A 22099-nucleotide genomic window follows, 5' to 3' on the forward strand; every position below is an offset into this window, starting at 1 on the left:
ATGAAAAAAAAAATCAATCCTGTACTATGATTCAGCATTTGAAAAACTTCTATGTCTATTTCTATGAAGATGCTCAGGGTGAGAAATCTGTGTGGATATACTTGAAAAGAAGTAAGACTTGAAATGTGGTTTTATGTTAAACCATTGAGAAGATCTCTGTTACCAGACAACCACAAACACACAGTAACAGATAAACAGGAATTTATTAAAACCATTGTCTCCAACAATATAAAAATTAAATATCCTATTTTAAGGGTGGTTCTTGTCTCAGCTGATGCCTGATATTTCAGGTGGGCAGCAGGAAATATGCAAAATTATAGTGTTCGTGGGTCTTTGGATCAGATGGAAAGGGGTTGAGGGGGGATGAAAATTAGATGTAGGTTGCCATTAATGCGAGTAATCATGCGATGTGATGTATTTCTTTCTGAGACTGTAGCTTAAATCCCAATTACCTTCTGGTGACAAATGAACTCGCTGAGTAATTCATTTTGACTGTTGGAGCTCCTACCTTCTGTGTTACCATCACATGCAGAAGGTGTATGACAAATTTCCAGTTTTAATTTTAGTGCTTGGGAACCCAAGTGGCACAATTACCAGATCAAGAATATTAATGTGAAGAGTTCATGTGAAGCTGAGTTATGCTTAAGAATGTCCAAACCCAGACCCTTTGGAACCAATGTGGAGCTCCAAGTGGTCCAGGTGCCTAGACTTTCTCTTCTCTGACTTTATACTGATTTCTCCCATTCAGAAGGCTTCTCTGAGTCCTGCTGATTGTATTGCCAACATATCTCTTGAATTCCTCCCTTTCTTCCATTCCTCACCACCTTTCATTTGATTGTTAAAGGCAGGATATGTAATGATTATACACAGGTCCTATAGTCCATTAGTAAGAATTCAAATTGTGCCTCTGCCTTGCCCCCCCTATGCAACTTTGGCCAAGGTACTTAGGTACTAATATAGATTTGTCCTGCATATTAAGCATGATTATACAAATAAAATATGTGGCAGATAGTAAATGCACAATTGATTGTAGTTTTTATATTAGCATTAGCATTCCAATCTGGCTTCTATTTATTGTTCAATCACTCTCCTATCTGGGGACCAGCAAACATTATCTGTAAAGGGCCAGATAGTAAATATTTCAAGGCTTGCAGGCCATACGGTTTCTGATGTAATTACTTAATTCTTCCATTGCAGAAAAACTAGTCATAGACAACAAGTAAACAAATGCACATGGCTATGTTCCAACAAAGTTTTATTTATGAACTTGGAGATTTGAATTTCATATAACTTTCACATGTCAGGAAACACTATTCTTTTCATTTTTTTCCAACCATCTAAAAATGTGAAAACCATTCTTAGCTTGCAGACTAAACAGATGGCAAACTAGATTTGGTCGATGGGCTGTAGCTTGCCCACTCTGGTTCTGATACATTGTCTTCCCTGTGGTCAGCTTCATCTTCCTGAAAGACCCTCAGAGCTTACTTTCCTTCCTTTCAAAACCTTCAATGTCTCCACATTGCCTAAAATCAAAACTGCTCTGTCTTGCCTTGAAAGCACTTTGAAGTCATGGATGGTGGCCTTGCCAACTTCGCTGTCATAGCCCAAGCCTCTCAATTTGCCGTTCCCTAAGAGAGTCTCCCCAGGTTTTTATGTCACGTCCTTATACTCTTTTCAAAAGTTTATGGACTTAATTTACATAGGATAGAAAGAGCTAGGGAAACCCAAAAGGCTCTAGGAAGATGCTGCTAAGATAATAGCCCAGCTTCTCTAGAAGTCCATTCACAGCAATGGGGTCTGATGATATTGAGGAAATCCCTTCCCACCTGCTCTAATAACTGCTTCCCCCACCCTGCTCCACTATACCAAGGACTTTCCATTCATTAAATCTCATCTCATCTTCATGAAGACCCTATGATAAAAATATATCCCCATTTTGCAATCAAGGAAACTTATTCACAGAGTGGTTATATAACTGACCCAAGGTCACATAGCTAGTATGTAGTAGATCTAGGACTTGACTTTGGGCATTGAAGGTGGAGGAGTTCATCCTCTTAATCATTACATTACATTGAATATTTTCTTGCATGACAGCTGGTGACCTTCTGAGAGGAGCTTCTCCAACTGACAGAAATAAACATTCCATTATGTGCATGAATGTGTATAGGCATATGTAATACCTTCCTTTGAAGTTAAATTTCTCCTTTTTGTCAAATGCAATGATAACAGGAGGAACATAAGATACCTTATTTACAATTGCAAAACCATGCTGTTCCCTAATCCGCACAGACAGTCTTGAAAGTGAGCCCAGACATGGAAGAAATGCTGCTTTAAATGTATACTAATCCACAGTGAAGGACTGATCATATTAAAACAGTTCCCATCTTCTTGCATTAGCATCATCAGAGGACACGTTTTAGGCAGAAAGGGAAAAGCTGCTAAAATGAATTAGTTGCCTCATTTTTCCAGCAGAGAGAGGTGAGACCACATGAATGTAATGTGCCACGACGTGAAATACCCAACTTCCTTTAACAAGACTAATTCGAGCTGAGTCGGCACATTGAGGGGGGGAATGTGCGAGGCGCTCACACCTCTCCCCTGGACCTCCAGACCTGCAGGAAGGCCTCTTTGGCAGAGGGAGGCGGAAGAAACAAAATGCCTGAGGCTGTCTTTGGCTCCCTGATTGCTGACAGAGCAGGCAGCTGGGTACAGTGGCAAACTCCCCACAGGCCAGACATTGTGCACCCTTTCTCCACACAGGTTTGCTTTTAACTTGCTGTGTGATGTTGAGCTATTCACCTTCACTCCCCAACTTGATTTCCTCAGCAATGACAGGAGCATCGCTGTCATTGCACCCTTGGCCTTCCACTTCTCTGCAAAACAGGAGGAGCCATGGCACGGTGGTTGAGAGTTTGAACTATGAAGGCAAGCTATTTGGGCTTCAATATTGGACCTGCCACTCACTGCTTAGGGCTAACTATTTAGCCTCCTTGTGCCTTGGTTTTCTCATCAGCATAATGGGGATGCTTACCTCACATGGTGTTAATAGGTCTTTAACCTGATGCACATGGTGCTCTTACCACACTCCCTGACACATGCTCAGTACATAAGAAATACTGATCATAATTACCACAATCTTCTGTGAGTCTGTAATTGAAGAATAATAAATAACCTGTGTATGACTCTTTATAATTTTTTACATGAACCAATCACATTTAATCTTCATGAAAACCCCATGCAAGGTTTGAGGTATGTTTATTCCCAATCCAGATCAGAATCTGAGAGTCAGAAAGGTTAGGTAACCTGTCCCAAACCAACAAGAACAGTTATTGTATGGTATTGACTTGAACAAAGCACTCATCCCCATGTTCTTTCTACACTTTATAGACTGTAACCTTTTTATATAGGTGAGGAATGATTACCCTCCCTGAAGTGAGAATCAGGGATCTCCAGATTGCAACATCTTTTTGGAATCTGTTCATTTTCTCATATTTGCGTTTATATTAAATCAAAAATATTTTAAGGTTTCCAACTAAGTAAGGGTGAGGGTAGTCCTTGTCCTAAGCATCCAAGATATACATCTGTTTGAGCCAAGACTAGATTAAATGTGTTACGGAGCAATGTGAATCAAAGAGGAAAAATATTATAAATCTCCTGCTTTGCAAAGTAGTATTTATACAGCAAGACAATAGGCTTGTAAACCAGGCTGTTGTCTTCAGAGAAAAATCCCAAAATGCCTTCCTTCTCCTCCTTTAACTTCTCTAGAGCTGAGAGGACCCCATTCTTAGCATATAATAGGAAAGGCCCAGGAGTAGCTGATCATTGGTAAGAGGCTTTAACTCAAGAGAACTAAAGGAAACCCATTCTCTAACCTGGAGAATTTGTTTGAAAAGAAGAAAGAGAGAAACAGAGTGGGCAGATATGCTCCAATATTTCCGTCTCTAAGCCAAAAGTGGGATCTGCACTGGATAAATGTGGGTAATATTGAGGGAAAGCCTTCTATTTCCATTAATTACTTAGCACTTTTAGAAACCTGTTGGGCTACCCTGAAATCTGCAGTGGGGCACGGTGTGGTCAGGCAGAGAGATGCAGAAGACAAAGTAGAACGCTAGTCAATGGGTTCAGCAGACAGGGAACCCCACCTCAAGCTGGGTGGGAATGACCAATCAGCGGGCTGGATACAGAAAATGACAGAGATATGGGGGTTTGCAGCCAATGGGAATTCAGGACGGGGAAACTAGGCCTAGACCAGGCTTCCCAGAGACAACCAGCTGCGGTGGTTCACATGAACCACTGGAATAGGAAGGTAAGCGGAACCAAGCAGTCAAGTTGTACTGTTCTAGAGACCAACAGCAGGCAGATGTTACACCAGACAATCCCAGCTCTGTTTTGCTTTTTCAAGGGCTTCTTGGCCATGGCCTTCCCCAACCACTGTGCATCTGGACACTATACTAAGGGAGGACAGAGGAGAGCATTTGTGAAAGGGAGCATAATTGGTTTGGGATTTTTAAAAAAGATTTGTTCATTTATTTTAGAGAAAGAGGAGAGGCAGAGATAGTGGGAGGGAGAGAGAGAGAAAGAGAGAGAGAGAGAGAATCTCAAGCAGATGCCCTGCTGAGCACAGAGCCCCACTCGGGGTTTATCTCAGGACCCCAGGAGGATCATGACCTGAGCGGAAACCAAGAGTTGGGTACTCAACTGACTGAGACACCCAAGTATTACCAACCATCATTTTTTTTTTAGTCAGATTCACTGAGCACCACCTTTCTAGAGCTTAAATAATTGGATTGGAATGAATTTAAACTGAGTTGGACATTTAGTTTCACTTAGGTTTTCTTTTCCTGCCAGCTATGATGAGAATTTGAGGGGGAGCCCACAATGAAGCCTATCAAAAGATAAATAAATTACACTTAATTTGCACATATGAATTCTAGAGTGAGTTAAATTTGCCACAAGCATGGATATATACTAAGACACCTTATTTTATACAGCTCTTTATAGTTTTAAAACACTGTATATGTTGACATGTGATTCTCACACTGTTTTTGTGACTTTGGCAGATCATGGATTATTTTCCCCATTCTACTGATTAAGAAACTGAGGATTAGAAAAAGCAAACTAACTTCCCAGGATTAAAACTATGTCTGATAAGAAAGGATGGGACTCAAATTTATCATCTGAATCCGAAGCCAGAATTTCCCTCACTATATCATCTGCTGAACTATCAGTATATGTTACATATAGCTGAGCATGAGTGGTTATATTTTGAAGAGTGCAAACAAAAGAAAAAGTCATTCAGGGTATTTTTTTTTTAGGATTTTAGAAATACCAGAATCCTAAAAATGAAGAAAATGTGGGAGAAATTTATAATAATCATGCTTCTTTGGTATTTAATATCTTTCTGTGACCTATCCTCTTCTTGTGCATTTATTTTTATGCCCCTTTGTCTAGAAACCACCCCCCTTGAAGATGTTACTCCTAAATTCTGGGAAATTTATTAACCCAGCATTTTCCAAAACATGGAACAATAGTTCCCTGGGATATAAATAGGTGTAATAAGAAAAGAGAGTTCCAAAGGTCAAATAAGTTTGGAAAACACTGGGTTAAGCAAATTAAATAGACATCTTCATAAAGTTTTCAGAACTTTTGATATGGTAAATGATGTTAATGACTACTTTAGAGGGATAAAATATGTTGCATTTCCCACCTGATTCAACTATTTGACCATTTTTGTCAGTGTTCTTCTATATTACTGTGCTCTTTAAAGCACATGTTAACACTGCCAACTTCATCAATAACTCTGATGGATAGGGGAAAGTCGAGCTATGACATGGGTCATTCCACTGACAATTAGGGTTGATTCAGCTGGCTGGATGGATGGATGGTTACATCCTGGTGCTACATGCTCCAGCACACAGTGCAACCTTCCCATGAGGACCATTATTAGGTCAAGTGACTATGGTCCACTAAGATCCTGATTTCTGTTTGAGCACTACTTGCCGTAATCCAATATCTGTAGCCATGAGTTATGCTAGGAAGAAGCTAGGTCTAGGTGAGAACCATGCTGTGGAAACTAACTTCATCCATCAAGGCAACAAGGCAGACATGCAGTGATAAATAAACCACAGTAATTCTCTATAAGCATCCAATCTGGGAGAGGAGGAAGGATTGGGAAATGACATGATGTAGACACTAAATTAGTAACCCCATGTGGTGTTATACAAGAAGTGTATGAAAAAAAAAGAAGAAGAAGAAGTGTATGCTTCAAATAGGGCAAGAAGAACCCTGATCTGCTCAAAAGGATCAGAGAAAGCTTTGAAGAAGTTATGCCATGGTGGAGGCTTTGTAGAATTAGTAGTGTTTTTGCCTGGTGAAAATGTACAGCATCTCAAGAAGAGAGAAGAGTGTGTGAGAGGAACTAGAGTTCACCCTGTCCAAGAGGACTCATTTTACATTCAGAATACAGTGGCAGACTTCTTAGAGACAGATGAATGTTTCAAGGAGGATCCATCACCATGGGGTAAAGTCGTGGGTGTTAGGACCCCAACCTAGAACCAAAAGTTACTCTGTGCTGTAGTCTTGTCAGGGTATCCCAAACTATTCCTAACACCAAATCAGATGCTCAGCCCCATCAACTAGTCAAATTCTCCATGGATTAAAAATGGACTACTAGCCACACACTCAGGACTGGACAACTCATTTCAGAAGGCACTTCTGTTTGGGGACTGGGGCCCTCTGCTAAATTCCTAGTGATTTACAACTATTATCTCATTTAATCCTCATGACAACCCTTGAAGGTGGTTTCCCCATTGTTTTATTAAGAAGGAAGCTGAGGTTTTCAGGCATAGCAGAACTTGCTCAAGTTTACACAGTGAATTAGTAACCAAGCCAGGACAGACCCTAGTCTGTTGTACCCTGGTCCAACTCCAAAGTCTGATACAACTCAGTAACCATGCTACAGGACCATGCTGGTTCTTGTTCTAACTCCCTGCTTCTCTGCAATCTTGGTCAGTGTTGGCCAAAGGACTAGGGGGGCTGAGACTCCTTTAGAGTTCCTTCATGCCATCAGCACAGAACTGGAGCAAATCATGGCCCAGTCTATCTATTGGCAATGGTACTAAAGGCTCACCTCCCTCATTGTCATGGCCTTCTTTTCACTTCCATGCTCACCCCTTGTAAACTGTCATCGGGTTCCTATGATACCTTTCTCTAAGGAACTCAATACATCATGAAAAAATTATCTCAGTCCCCAGCCATTCCTATGAGGCAGGAGTCATTTCTAGTCCATTATTTCCAAGTATCTAAACCTGAGGATTCCAAGGTCCCCATCTAGGAAGAATATCCTGTTAATTTACTTTCTCTTCCTACTTGAGACTGTGCATCTTATTCTATACCTTGAGGCCCTACCCTGGACATTTATATGGATCACTAAAATTGTTTAATGATCCATCAGTGAATTCCTACTAAATACTACTCAGTTCAGATTGTGGCCCTAAAGGTTGACAGTAGGTAAGACCCTTCCCTACCTGGAGCCTCAAGTACTTCATTTATTAAGTGAGGATATTAGCTTTGTGATCCTTAAAATCCCACTCAACAATGTAATTCATATCCATTTTATAGATGATAAAATTAAAAATTATGAGGTTAATGATTCAACTAGTAAATTCCAGAACTGGAATACTTAGCCAGCTGACAATGTTTTACTTTCAAAGACATTAATTGTTTAAAATGTTTAGTGAGCATCTATTTTGTGCAAGGCAAAATGCTGGACACTAAGGATATATAAGTAAAAAGGAATCCTCCTGCTCTCTAGACAAGCCTTTATTTATTGGAGGGAACAGATACATTGAAAAAAAATGAACATGATATGAGAGGAATTCTAGGAAAAGCATGAATGAGGTTTCACATGAAAAGAAAGAGTTGTTACCTAAGCCAGGTATCTAATAAAGCTTACAGCAATGGTGGCACCTCACCTAGCGAGGGAGAGTTGACCTATGAGTTAATTAATTTGACCAATGACCAGTTGCTATCTGGCAGCTTGTAGAAAAAGACAACCTAATTTTATATTTGCTGTTTTGGATTCTAAAAACTTCAGAAAATAGAGTCATGGAATCTATTCAATGGAAGAAGAGCTATAACGAAATAATATAAAAGGACAAATAGAAAGAGAATGTCCTCAGAGATAGGGTGATGTATACCTGGAATGCTTTCCTGCCATCAAGCAATAAATATGGCTGGCATAAAACTAAATAAATGTATCTGACAAGAACAAGGGGAAATAAAAGGAAAAATCGTTGAAAATAACAGGAACCTACACGTTGTCCAAGCTATCCACAAAGCCTAGTGAGATTAGAATGATTTTAAAAGACAAATCCAAATTGATAAGGGAATGCCAAGATGAGAATAGAGAGGAAGACGACAGTAGGGACAGAGATAAATAAATTATTTTTCAAGTACGTGTCCAATGAGTTCTTAAAGGAGGGATTTACAGGGCCTCAGAGACTTGTCTGGTGTAATTCATTGACAAGGAAAAGTAGACATTCCTTTAAAAAATTAATTCTTTGTCTTGGTGACTAGTAACAGGAGAGATTGGGAGATGAATGCTAGAAGTGAGCATAAATCCCCTTCTAGAGGGGAAAGAGTAGCAGTTAGAAGAAATACAGGTGATTCCTGACAAAAGAAGTTAAGAAATAAGCATGCTCAGAGATTGAGAGAGTGGTCAAGGCTGGAGTGATTGATTGAAGGGTCTCACAAAGGCGCATTCTAAATTGGATGTCTGAGCATCCCTGGGCATTCAGCGGTGGTTTGGGGAGGGGTCAATGAAGGTTAGGAGTCCAGATCTCATGCGTTCAGTGAGCTGCTTCCCTGTGGATATGCACAAGACTGAGAATGAGCATTCGTTGAAAACAAAGTACATGTTGGGCACTGTAGTAGATGCTTTACATACATTGTCTCATTGCTTTATCATCATCCCCTGCAAGGTAGGTGTAATTTAAGAAAACCGAGAATCAGATAGGTTAAATAACTTGTCCAAGTTCACATGCTAAGTAGCAGACCCAAGATTTGAACTCCAGTCTATCTGATTATAAAATCAAAATGCTCTTTTCACTCCATTTTTATGAAATAGTCTTATTTATTCTCTTTTACATTTTTATAATGGATGTGTCAAGCCTTGTAGCTGATAGGAGCTCAAATAAAGGTAGCTAATAAAAAACAGAAATAGGGCTATCAAGACAAGAAGGAGGGATGGGGGTCTATGTAAATGGATCATAACACCTATCTGACTGAAAGGGCTGTTGTGAGAAACAGTATATGGTAAGATCTGTTGTAAGGCCAGCAGTCTAATAGCAGTTCAAACACCGGGAGGTCCTTCTTTGGTACTGGATACCTTCTAGCATATTTTTCTCTTTGTTTTCTATATATTTGAGCACATCAAATAGGCCACAAGCTACATGTAGGTAGAGATTTACCTAATGAGTCTCATATTTCTCATAGGACTTTGCACATAAAGGACCTCAGTCAAAATTTGTTGAATGTGGCCACATACAAACAAATGGGTATCAGAACTATATAGTATAAAAATGTCATCTTTCTCTTTATAATTACTATTGTCGTTAATACTATTTTTCATTATTACTATTAACATACCTACCATGTTTTATTTATTTTTTAATTTTTAAAAATATTTTATTTATTTATTCATGAGAGACACAGAGAGAGAGAGGCAGAGACACAGGCAGAGGGAGAAGCAGGCTCTACACAGGGAGCCTGACATGGGGCTCAATCTGGGACTCCAGGATCACAACCTGGGCCAAAGGCAGGCGCTAAACCGCTGAGCCACCCAGGGATACCCCCTACCATGTTTTAAATGCATACACATGTGTATGTGTGTCTAATATAGCTTACCAGGTGCTTTATATAGGTATATAACCAGTTTATTGAGGAATCCAAACCCAGTGATGTATAAATCTGATTTTATCCCCATTTACTGCTTGCAACATGCTTATAAGTATCTCCTTTCTCATTTCTTAACAATAATTTCGGCAGAATCCATAACCTTCAAATCATTTTCTGGAATTATATATTTATCCAATGTAAAACTCTAGTCTTGGGCTAGATTTCATAGATTTCCCTTCCCTTGTGCTGGCCAGAATTGTGGATTAGGGGACACAGTAGGAGAAAGGGGCTTGGAGCTGGTTCTAGGATACTTTTCCTTCCCTTCCCAATGCTCATCTCCTCTGATGTTGAGGGGTAGAGGAGCAAACATTACTTTCTTACCAACCCATGGTAACTGTCCTTCCCTACCGGTTGGTTGGTGCTTCAGTGAGGACCCTCACTGTCTTTCATTGCCCTCTGCAAAGCCAACTTCTCTGAACTTTGACCCCCAGAAAATCCCTGGTCCTTGTCAGAGCAAAGCTTGGAATTCAGGGCTGATGTGGGGCCACTCCCTCTTTCTCCTTGCCATTTTCCCCCAATTCTCTTCTCCTATGGGTACAAGAATGAGCTCGGTCAGTCTGCTGTATGAATAGCTAACCAGGGAATGTCCAGATTTCTCTCCCGCAGGTACCAGTCTCTATAAGGAATCTCCGTGGCACTTCATCTCCCTTGCCTTGAGGACAGGCAGGTGGTAGCTCAGGAAGGTGAAGGGAAAACCTCTGCAACAAACTGCCCTTCCAAGGCTTCCAGTTATTTCTTCCTCTGTACTCTCTCCCAGGACTTTGTTTTTCTTTGTTTGTAATAAATGAAAGAGGGGAGAAAAGTCGAAGTGGTTTCAGGGGAGGCAGATAGCAAAGTCTGTTTTGCTCTTTTGTAATAAATCCTAAGGGAGATGACTGGCCTCAGTTGTTGATGGCAGCTTTTAGACATGGATTATTTTGTCACAGTTTTGGGTTCTCCTGCCAATTCTGAGGCAAAATGAAGAGTCTCAATCTACACCTGGTAACACATACCTTCGATATACATGTGTGTACCCTGTGAGATAAAACTTATCATCCTCCTTTCATTTGGGAAAACTAGGCTCAGAGAAGATAAAGTTGTCCCAAATTACACACAGTAAGTGGCAGAGTTGGCTTCAAGCTAGGTCAGCCTGACTCCAAAGTCCACCCAGGGTAGCAATGAGATACTCTTTTAAACACTTAGAAAACAGTGGGAAGAGTTTTGGGTGACATAGACCCTTTCTTCCATAATTGGTGAAAAAAGTAAGAGGGAGTCACAGTGGGACCACTAGATAAAAGTAATGAGGCAATTGTTCTTGCGACATAACCATTAGAGGAGGGCCTTAAAAAAGCAGCCCATATCCTCTGGTGCTGCTGTTTAAAAGACTCTTTCACCAGACATGGTGTGGCAAGCTGTTCCCCTCCCGAGTTAATGGGCCTAAAGCCTCGGGGAGCCAAGGCAAAGCCCTTGCATGACTACATCTAGTAACAGTCATTGGCTGAATGGAGAGTGCCCAAGTGACCAACACTGGGGATTGATGTGTTCTTAAGGGGCAAATGGCCACAGCACAATTCTGTTCCAGGTACTGAGCACAGAAGCTCTCCCCGTTATTAGTTAGCAGAGTGGTTCTCAGAGTAGAGTCCTCAACAGCAACCTCCACATCACCTGGGGCATTTTAAAAATGCAAAGGCTTGCCTCCTCCCACTTTCTAGACCTAAGATAGAATCAGAAACCCCAGGGGAAGCCCAACAATCTGGTTTTCTAAGCTCTACAGGTTCTTCTCTTTCATTAGATTTAAGTAAGGTTTACTAGATATAACTGTCATACAGAAAGCAGTTTGCCCTTTTTAGATATAAAAGTTAAATAGTTATGATAAATAGATACTGTTTTTTTGTTTGTTTTTAGATTTTTATTTATTTAGTTTACAGAGAAAGAGAGCACAAGCAGGGGAAGCAGCAGGCAGAGGGAAAGGGAAAAGCAGGCTCCCTGCTGAATAGGAAACTAGGTACCAGGCTTGATCCCAGGACTCTGGGATCATGACCTCAGCCAAAGGCAGCCGTTTAACCGACTGAAGCAACCAGATACCCCAGTACAATTCTATAACAAGCACCACAATCAATATATAAAATATTGCCATCACCCCAGAAAGTTCCTTCATGCTCCATCGTAGTCATTACTCTCCACCTCCAATCCCTAGCAACCACCGATCTGATTTCTATCCTTAAAGTTTTGTCTTTTGTAGAGTGTTATATAAATGGAATCATATACTAGGCAGCCTTTTATGTCCGGCTTCTTTGACTTCTCATAATGCTTTTAAAAGTATCTCTGTTGTTACACATATTAGTGCTCCCTCCTTTTTATTGCTGAATGGTATTTCATTATGTGAACATAGCTGATATTTTTTCAGGCCCCAGGTGGTAGACTCCTATATTGTTTCCAGTATGGGGCTTTTATGAATAAAGCTATTACATATATTCACGTACAAGTCCTTATGTGGACATTTGTTTTCATTTCCCATGGGTAAATAGCTAGAAGTAGGGTTGCTCGATCACCAAGAAAATATATGTTTAACTTTATAAGAAACTGCTAAACTGTTTTATGGAGTGACTGTAACATTTGCTTCCCACCAGTAGTATAGAAGAGTTCACTTCACATTCTGTCACTTGTTATTATTATCAGTTGTTTTGTTTTGTTTTGTTTGTTAACAAAACTGTTCTAATACTTGTCAATAGGCATCTAATTATGATTTAATTTTTATTTCATGATAAATAATGTTAAGCACCTTTACACTTGTTTATTTGCCATTTATATCTCTTCTTTGATAAAGTGTTTATTTAAACTTTTTCCTATTTTTAAAATTGTGCTGTCTTCTTATTGACTTAGAAGAAGTATTTATATATTCTTCTTATATTCTAAATATAAGTCTTTTAACAGGGGTTTTGTGAATATTTTCTCCCAATCTGCAGTTTGTCTTTAGAGTCTTTTTTTTTTTTTTTTTGTCTTTTAGTTTTTGAAGAGCTGAAGTTTTTAATTTTGATGAAGTTTGGTTTTTATCTTTTGCTGTTCATGCTTTTTGTGTCCTACATAATTTTTTTCCTGACCTAAGATTGCAAAGATTTTCTTCTGTTATCTTCTACAAGTTTTACAATTTTTAGTTTAGGCCTATGACTCACTTTGAATTAATGTTTGTCTACAATGTGAGTTGTTTTTTGTTTTTGTTTTTGTTTTTTAATTTGTGTATGAGCATCTAATTGTTCTGGCACCATTTGTTAAAAAGACTGTTCTTTTTTTTTTTTTTTTTTTTGGAGCAATTTGCATTTTTATTTGACTCATCTTTGTCCTTTCAAAGAAAACTCCTGACCAATGTCTACTATACCAGACACTTAAGTATATGTTTGGCCTGAATTACTAAGCTATTCAAAGTGAGCCTTTTAAAATCACCAACAGAGCATTTTCTCATGTGCGTGTTGGCCATGTCTATGTCTTCCTCTGTGAGATTTCTCTTCATGTCTTTTGCCCATTTCATGATTGGATTGTTTGTTTCTTTGGTGTTGAGTTTAATAAGTTCTTTATAGATCTTGGAAACTAGCCCTTTATCTGATACGTCATTTGCAAATATCTGTTCTTCATTAAAGTACCATAGTACCTAATCAGTAACCAATTAACTATATATGTGCAGGCCTATTTTGGACCTTCTGTTCTGTATCATTGATTTTGATGTATTGGTATATTTTTCTACCTTCATAGCAATACCCCCATCTTCATTGCTATGGTTTTATAGTAAGTCTTGAAATCAGATAGTCTAAGTCCTCCAATTTTGTTCTACTCTTTCAAAATTATTTTAGTTATTATAGGTCTTCACATTTTCGTATAAATTTTATAACTAGACTACCTACTAGAATTTTGATTGAAATCTTGTTGACTCTTTAGATCAGTTTGGGGATAATTGATTTGTTAATAATATTTTTTTCCAATTCACTAACATAGTTTATCTTTCCATTCATTTAGCTCCTTTCTAATTTCTCTCATTAATTATTTTTATAGTGGTAGCATACAAAATTGCATTATTTTATTAGAGATATCCCTAGGTATTTCTTTATATTTTTGAATGCTATTGTGGAAGATTAGCTACTGAAAAAAGCAGTAATGGTATTTTATCCATAATGTTCTTTGCAGAATCCAGCCATGCCTGGTAGTGGATAAGGTAGGGGCTTTGCTATCAGACAAAGCTATATTTAAACCCAGTATCACCATTTTGGAGAAGCATCATGGTGTTGTGTTAAAGAGCCCACTTTCTAGAGTCAGGCTGCCTGCTTTTAAAGCCTCACTCTACCACTCGCTAGCTTTATAATCCTGCATTCTCCAGAGTTCACTTTCTTCACCTATGTAATGGGCATAATAATAGTATTTATTTCATAAAATTGTTATAAGATTGGATAAACAGACTCAATGTCAAGAACATAGATATAACTCAAAACATTCTAGCGTTTATTATTTCTTCCTACCTGTATAACCTTGAGCAAGTCGACTTTGAAAGACCTTCATCTCCACATTTGTAACTTAGGGATAATAGTATCAATAGGATTGTGCTGAGGATTAATTAAAATAAAACATTGAAGGCATAGAGCACAGTGCCTAGGCCCTACTTAATACTAGCTACTAATAGTATCTATGTTACTATAGTGTCTGACATATATTGACATTAAGCAGGTGAATATTTTAAAAATAGCTCTGGGAGCACCTGGATGGCTCAGTGGTTGAGCATCTGCCTTCAGCTCAGGTCATGATCCTGGGGTCCTGGGTTCCAGTCCTGCATCAGGCTTCCCACAGGGAGCCTGCTTCTCCCTCTGCCATGTCTCTGCCTATCTCTCTGTGTCTCTCATGAATAAGTAAATAAAATATCTTTAAAAATAGCTTCTGAACAACAAATACTAGCCTTGGAGAAAAGCTTGTAGGGAAAATTCAAAAGTTGTAGAAGTGGCTGCTAGAATATTTAGGTGATGCACGGACTGACTTATTGGAAACTGGTCATTTTCAACCATTCATGTTAAATGATTTTCTTTGGTCATCCAAAGAACTATCCCTCCCACTACATTGCATCTAAACTCAGATAGTGATGTTCAAGCTTCAAACTAAAATCAATCTACTTATTGTAATGACTTCTCATTACATACACCCAATTACCACTGTCATTAAGAAAGCGGTAGGTGCCGATATTGAGTAGCAATGTGACATTAGGTGTTCAATGCTTGTAGCTCCAAAGTATGGCCTCCTTACCTAGGAAAATTAAAAAACACCCAAGATAATACCTTTTGTTGTTAATTCTTCTTCTATTTTCTAAACAAAGCAAAACAGCCTTACCAACTAACTAATGTTGTGCAAGACAGAGATAGGTGGTTCTAAAATATACAAGTATTGATTGAGTATTTGGGGTTATAACATACTACTGGCATAGATGGTAACATTATCTCTAGAGAAATTAGCCAGTTTGATACTATAGGCATGTATTAAGTATGTTCGCATGGATCTAAGTACCCTGGACAATATGAGAAATCACAAATTAGCTATATAACAGGAAACAGTGGATCAAGATTTAAGCCATCAGTTTGAATGTCTAGCTTTGCTATGAAATTTATAAAGGTGCATGTCTCTGGCTAAGTCATCTGCCCTCTCTTTTCATGTTCTTCACCTGTAGAATATGAGGCCAGTGTAATGAGGTTGTTTAGAGCTGAATGATTCTGATTTTATTTTCTGACTTTAAGATGCATTATCTGCCTTCAGACTTGTTGCATTCTCATTGAGGTTGGTGTTGGGAGACGGAGTCTTCCTAAAAAGGCCAGTAATTGTCCTAAATACTGTTTGACTAAGAGTAAAATTAATAACCTCCAAGGTAGTACAAGTCAACATTATTGGAGATAGGAATTAAATGAACATTGCAGAATATTTTCTCAACTGTAAAATAGGTTTAATTATCATTGTTTTGCAGTGTGTAGAATTAGTGAATTAATGTTTTCTGGATTCCTAGAATATTAGAAGTACATTAAAAGTTAGTTACTTTCCCAACTAAACCTATTGTCTATTTAAACCTCTCAACATTTTTTACCTTGATGTAATAAGGAAAACTATGCCCTGAAGACATTTAGATAATAAATCTACCCCAGATGATAAAGATCCAAATCAGTTTATCTTCAAGGGATCAATCATCCAATATTTTTTTAATTTATTTTTTATTGGTGTTCAATTTACCAACATACAGAATAACCCCCAGTGCCCGTCACCCATTCACTCCCACCCCCTGCCCTCCTCCCCTTCTACCACCCCTAGTTCGTTTCCCAGAGTTAGTCTTTACGTTCTGTCTCCCTTTCTGATATTTCCCACACATTTCTTCTCCCTTCCCTTATATTCCCTTTCACTATTATTTATATTCCCCAAATGAATGAGAACATATAATGTTTGTCCTTCTCCGATTGACTTATTTCACTCAACATAATACCCTCCAGTTCCATCCACGTTGAAGCAAATGGTGGGTATTTGTCATTTCTAATAGCTGAGTAATATTCCATTGTATACATAAACCACATCTTCTTTATCCACTCATCTTTTGATGGACACCGAGGCTCCTTCCACAGCTTGGCTATTGTGGCCATTGCTGCTATAAACATCGGGGTGCAGATGTCCCTGCATTTCATTGCATCTGTATCTTTGGGGTAAATCCCCAACAGTGCAATTGCTGGGTCATAGGGCAGGTCTATTTTTAACTCTTTGAGGAACCTACACACAGTTTTCCAGAGTGGCTGCACCAGTTCACATTCCCACCAACAGTGCAAGAGGGCTCCCCTTTCTCCACATCCTCTCCATTTGTGGTTTCCTGCCTTGTTAATTTTCCCCATTCTCACTGGTGTGAGGTGGTATTTCATTGTGGTTTTGATTTGTATTTCCCTGATGGCAAGTGATGCAGAGCATTTTCTCATGTGCATGTTGGCCATGTCTATGTCTTCCTCTGTGAGATTTCTTTTCATGTCTTTTGCCCATTTCATGATTGGATTGTTTGTTTCTTTGGGGTTGAGTTTAATAAGTTCTTTATAGATATTGGAAACTAACCCTTTATCTGATATGTCATTTGCAAATATCTTCTCCCATTCTGTAGGTTGTCTTTTAGTTTTGTTGACTGTATCCTTTGCTGTGCAAAAGCTTCTTATCTTGATGAAGTCCCAATAGTTCATTTTTGCTTTTGTTTCTTTTGCCTTTGTGGATGTACCTTGCAAGAAGTTACTGTGACCGAGTTCAAAAAGGGTGTTGCCTGTGTTCTTCTCTAGGATTTTGATGGAATCTTGTCTCACATTTAGATCTTTCATCCATTTTGAGTTTATCATTGTGTATGGTGAAAGAGAGTGGTCTAGTTTCATTCTTCTGCATGTGGATGTCCAATTTTCCCAGCACCATTTATTGAAGAGACTGTCTTTCTTCCAATGGATAGTCTTTCCTCCTTTATCGAATATTAGTTGCCCATAAAGTTCAGGGTCCACTTCTGGGTTCTCTATTCTGTTCCATTGATCTATGTGTCTGTTTTTGTGCCAGTACCACACTGTCTTGATGACCACAGCTTTGTAGTACAACCTGAAATCTGGCATTGTGATGCCCCCAGATATGGTTTTCTTTTTTAAAATTCCCCTGGCTATTTGGGGTCTTTTCTGATTCCACACAAATCTTGAAAACCTGAACAGGCCAATAACCAGGGAGGAAATTGAACCAGTCATCAAAAACCTCCCAAGACACAAGAGTCCAGGGCCAGATGGTTTCCCAGGGGAATTCTATCAAATGTTTAAAGAAGAAACCATACCTATTCTCCTAAAGCTGTTTGGAAAGATAGAAAGAGATGGAGTACTTCCAAACTCGTTCTATGAGGCCAGCATCACCTTAATTCCAAAACCAGACAAAGACCCAACCAAAAAGGAGAATTACAGACCAATATCTCTGATGAACATGGATGCAAAAATTCTCAACAAGATACTGGCCAATAGGATCCAACAGTACGTTAAGAAAATTATTCACCATGACCAAGTAGGATTTATCCCTGGGATACAAGGCTGGTTCAACACCCGTAAAACAATCAATGTGATTCATCATATCAGCAAGAGAAAAACCAAGAACCATATGATCCTCTCATTAGATGCAGAGAAAGCATTTGACAAAATGCAGCATCCATTTCTGATCAAAACGCTTCAGAGTGTAGGGATAGAGGGAACATTCCTCAACATCTTAAAAGCCATCTACAAAAAGCCCACAGCAAATATCATTCTCAATTGGGAAGGACTGGGAGCCTTTCCCCTAAGATCAGGAACAAGACAGGGATGTCCACTCTCATCACTGCTATTCAACATAGTACTGGAAGTCCTAGCCTCAGCAATCAGACAACAAAAAGACATTAAAGGCATTCAAATTGGCAAAGAAGAAGTCAAACTCTCCCTCTTCACCGATGACATGATACTCTACATAGAAAACCCAAAAGTCTCCACCCCAAGATTGCTAGAACTCATACAGCAATTTGGTAGCGTGGCAGGATACAAAATCAATGCCCAGAAATCAGTGGCCTTTCTATACACTAACAATGAGACTGAAGAAAGAGAAATTAAGGAGTCAATCCCATTTACAATTGCACCCAAAAGCATAAGATACCTAGGAATAAACCTAACCAAAGATGTAAAGGATCTATACCCTAAAAACTATAGAAGACTTCTGAAAGAAATTGAGGAAGACACAAAGAGATGGAAAAATATTCCATGCTCATGGATTGTCAGAATTAATATTGTGAAAATGTCAATGTTACCCAGGGTAATATACACGTTTAATGCAATCCGTATCAAAATACCATGGACTTTCTTCAGAGAGTTAGAACAATATTTTTAATATAAACATTTTGCCCAATTTTACCACCACAAAATCATCTGTACTTTTTCTTTCTCAGTTCCTTTAACCAAGATCCAATGACCCAGCTTGGTAATTATTCTATATCAGAATCTGTTTTTTTAAAAAAAAAAAAACACTTTAGAATCATATTGCCCTTTGTTTATATCTCATTTCTGCTGTATGATTTATTTAAACTGCTAATTTTCTAGGAGCCTCAGTTTCTCCATCGATTAAATGGAAATATCCTCACTTTATAGATTTTTGGATTTTGTTTTTGAGATTTAAAAGAGATAAGTAAAAAATAAAATAAAAAATAAACAGATAAGTAGGTGAAGCCTTTAGCAGAATGCCAGGCATATCACCAACTAATACCTATTGTTAGGTGTGCTTCACACTCCAGTGAAGTGGCAGTGGAGTTTCATTATATTTCATTCCATGGCTGTAATATTGGATTCCTCAAATAGTTTAAATTCAAGTAGCCTAAATGAATCACCTTGTTTTAACTCCAACCATATAGGCTGTGGTTATTCTACACCTATATGACAGAAAATTATTCAATGATAGCAATAATTCAATAGCATGCGATGTGTTATAAGGGAAATTGAAAACATAATTAGGCAGCAAAAATGTATATATACTGTGATCCCACATTTAACGATTTATGCATAGAACAAAAGATTGGAAAGAAACAATGTAGAAGCTTAAAAATGGGTGGTTGTGAGAATATGATAATTTTTTCCTTTTTCTTCTTTCAAAATATGGTATAATTTTTATACCTTCCAAATGGGTATTTTTTTTCTTTTTGTATTTTCCACTTCTCAATTTTTTTAAACAATGAAAATATGTTGAACAAATTACAAGATAGAAATCCATGTCTATTTGAATGCATAGCAAAGAAGAAATCTGTGTGTATCAATTGTTTAAAAGGTTAACATAGTAAAGAATTGCTAAGACAATACCATCCTCTCTGACAGGACCATGTTAAGTAATCAGTTTCAGTTTGATGACTAATTGTCAAATTCTCTCATAATCTATTTTAATTATTTTTCTTGCTTTTCCAATTCTGCCTTTTTCTTGCTATAACTTTATATTTAATTTTAAATACCTATGCTGTGTATGCACCAGATCAATGTGTTAAAAATGTATGAGGAATATAACCATCCTATGATTGACATAATGTGTATATATTTTTTAATTTGAAAGATGAAAACTCCAGGTATTCAGAATCCTGACAACTCCAGTTTTGATTCTTGCAATAGATACTCAGTTTGGAGCCATGGCCTCCCACCATGAACTCCAGTGGATTATCTAGTGGTCCCCACTTCTCAAGTCTAAAATTGGTTTATTTAGGCCTAACTTTTTCCTTACTTAAAGCATCAATATTCTGTCTTAGAATTAGTCATTGATAAGCAAGGTAGAGAGATCAGAACTGTAAGTATAATAGAAAGTGATTTGGGGATCCCTGGGTGGCACAGCGGTTTGGCGCCTGCCTTTGGCCCAGGGCGCGATCCTGGAGACCCGGGATCGAATCCCACGTCGGGCTCCCGGTGCATGGAGCCTGCTTCTCCCTCTGCCTGTGTCTCTGCCTCTCTCTCTCTCTCTCTCTCTCTCTCTCTCTCTGTGTGTGTGTGTGTGTGACTATCATAAATAAATAAAAATTTAAAAAAAAAAGAAAGTGATTTGGGTGGTCTCAGAACCTTTTTTTTTTTTTTTCAGAACCTTTTTCTTGATGAAGAATGGCACACAGTCTCCAAAGTTAAACTAGAAAGGGATGATGGTGGTCTCTGGGTAGAAAGTTTTCAGACTTAGCATCAATTTTTATCTCACTGAAGATTTTCTGTTTCTCTGCTCAGTAGTGGTAAGAAAATAGCTATAGTTACTTATATACAAGCATATGACTAACTTCTAAATAGGATTTTGACATTCAGGCAGAAAAAAATCTTACCTATTTCTCTTCCCCAAACACATAGCATATCATATCTACTTGATAATATTGGTGAAATTCAAATGAAATTTTATTAACAGGCTTTTAAAAATATAACACTATTAAGCATTTTCATAAAGGAAATGGAATAATATTGTTTAAAAATCATATTTTATTATCATTCTTTTGCTAATAAACAAACAAAAAAACCAATAAAGCCTCTGTGATGGGTTTCCATGACACTTAAAATAAGCTTTAACTTTGGCTTAAAAGACTCATGTGAATTGCGCCCTCCCTACCTATGTCTCCAAGTTTACCTTGTACCACTGTTACCCTCTTTTGTTTTGCTTCATTCACAGTGGCCTTTAGTTTCTGTAATAAATGTGCAATTCTCACCTCTGTTCTTTTGCATTGCTGATCCCTCTGCATGGAATGCTCTTGACAAGTTCTTGTTCAGGTCTTGTTAGCTACTCAGAAAGGGCTTTCCTGAGGGTCATATATAAAGCTATTCTCCTTAGTCATTGTCTGATCTCATCACTGTTTTATTCCTTCATAGAAATTTTATCTATCTGAAATATCTTTTGTATATGTTTGTTCCCATATTTATCCTCATCAGAAGATAAACTCAGTGTAGGCAGGGGCTTGTCTTCTATTACTGATTCTCAACCCCTGGAGAATATTTGTGGAAGGTAGGCAAGGAGGGAAGATGGGAGGAGAAAGGGAGAGAAAGAGGTTGGGAAAGAAGTAGGGAAGAAAGGAGTTTAGATCAAGTCATCCTTACAACCATCCTATGTGGCAGGACCCATAATCTCAATTTTATAGATGAGTAAACTGAGGTAAGGAAAAGTTATGTATCTATACAGTGATCACAGCTAGTAAATTGAAGAACTGGAATTCTAAGTAGAATCTTCTTGAATTCAAGAACAGTTCTTTATCTTAACACTCCAACCATGTTAGAGTAACTGTTACCAAACTTATCCTTGAATTCTAAACAACTAGAAAACTAGACAAACTGTATTAAATAGCTGATTTTTAGATGTGGAATAATAGGAAGCTCAGAAATGTGATCACTAAGATAAAGGAAGCAACTGAAGTGAAAACCGCACTTGTTCTTGCTTTCTGCCTTGAGGTACTTTCTGGATTACAGCAGAAGAAGGAAAGGTAAAGGATAGTATGGCAAAATAGAGTTAAGGAGATGATGATCAGAATTCAGTGAAACTGAGGCATCTGGAAGTCATAGGACAGAGATCTAGAGACGAGGTTGGTGTATAGAAAAAGCGCTCCAGAAATATGCATATGTATCCCCTTAAGACTATTTGCTAAACCCTAACC

The 22099-nt window shown here is 38.2% G+C and overlaps 1 protein-coding gene and 1 long non-coding RNA gene across 10 annotated transcripts in view; one reads left to right on the forward strand and one right to left on the reverse strand.

Moving 5' to 3' along the window:
• Nucleotides 1–21653, reverse strand: part of LOC102156041 — a 33212-nt gene extending 11559 nt beyond the window's left edge. The window contains exon 1 of the long non-coding RNA XR_005359718.1: nt 21164–21653. This is a non-coding gene — a long non-coding RNA (uncharacterized LOC102156041). The remainder of the gene's footprint in view (nt 1–21163) is intronic.
• The window catches only part of DAB1 (DAB adaptor protein 1), a 1027070-nt gene that overhangs the window by 324821 nt on the left and 680150 nt on the right, over nt 1–22099 (forward strand). The window lies entirely within an intron of this gene.

This window comes from Canis lupus, chromosome 5 (assembly GCF_011100685.1).
Source record: "Canis lupus familiaris isolate Mischka breed German Shepherd chromosome 5, alternate assembly UU_Cfam_GSD_1.0, whole genome shotgun sequence".
In the NCBI taxonomy this organism is placed as follows: domain Eukaryota; kingdom Metazoa; phylum Chordata; class Mammalia; order Carnivora; family Canidae; genus Canis; species Canis lupus.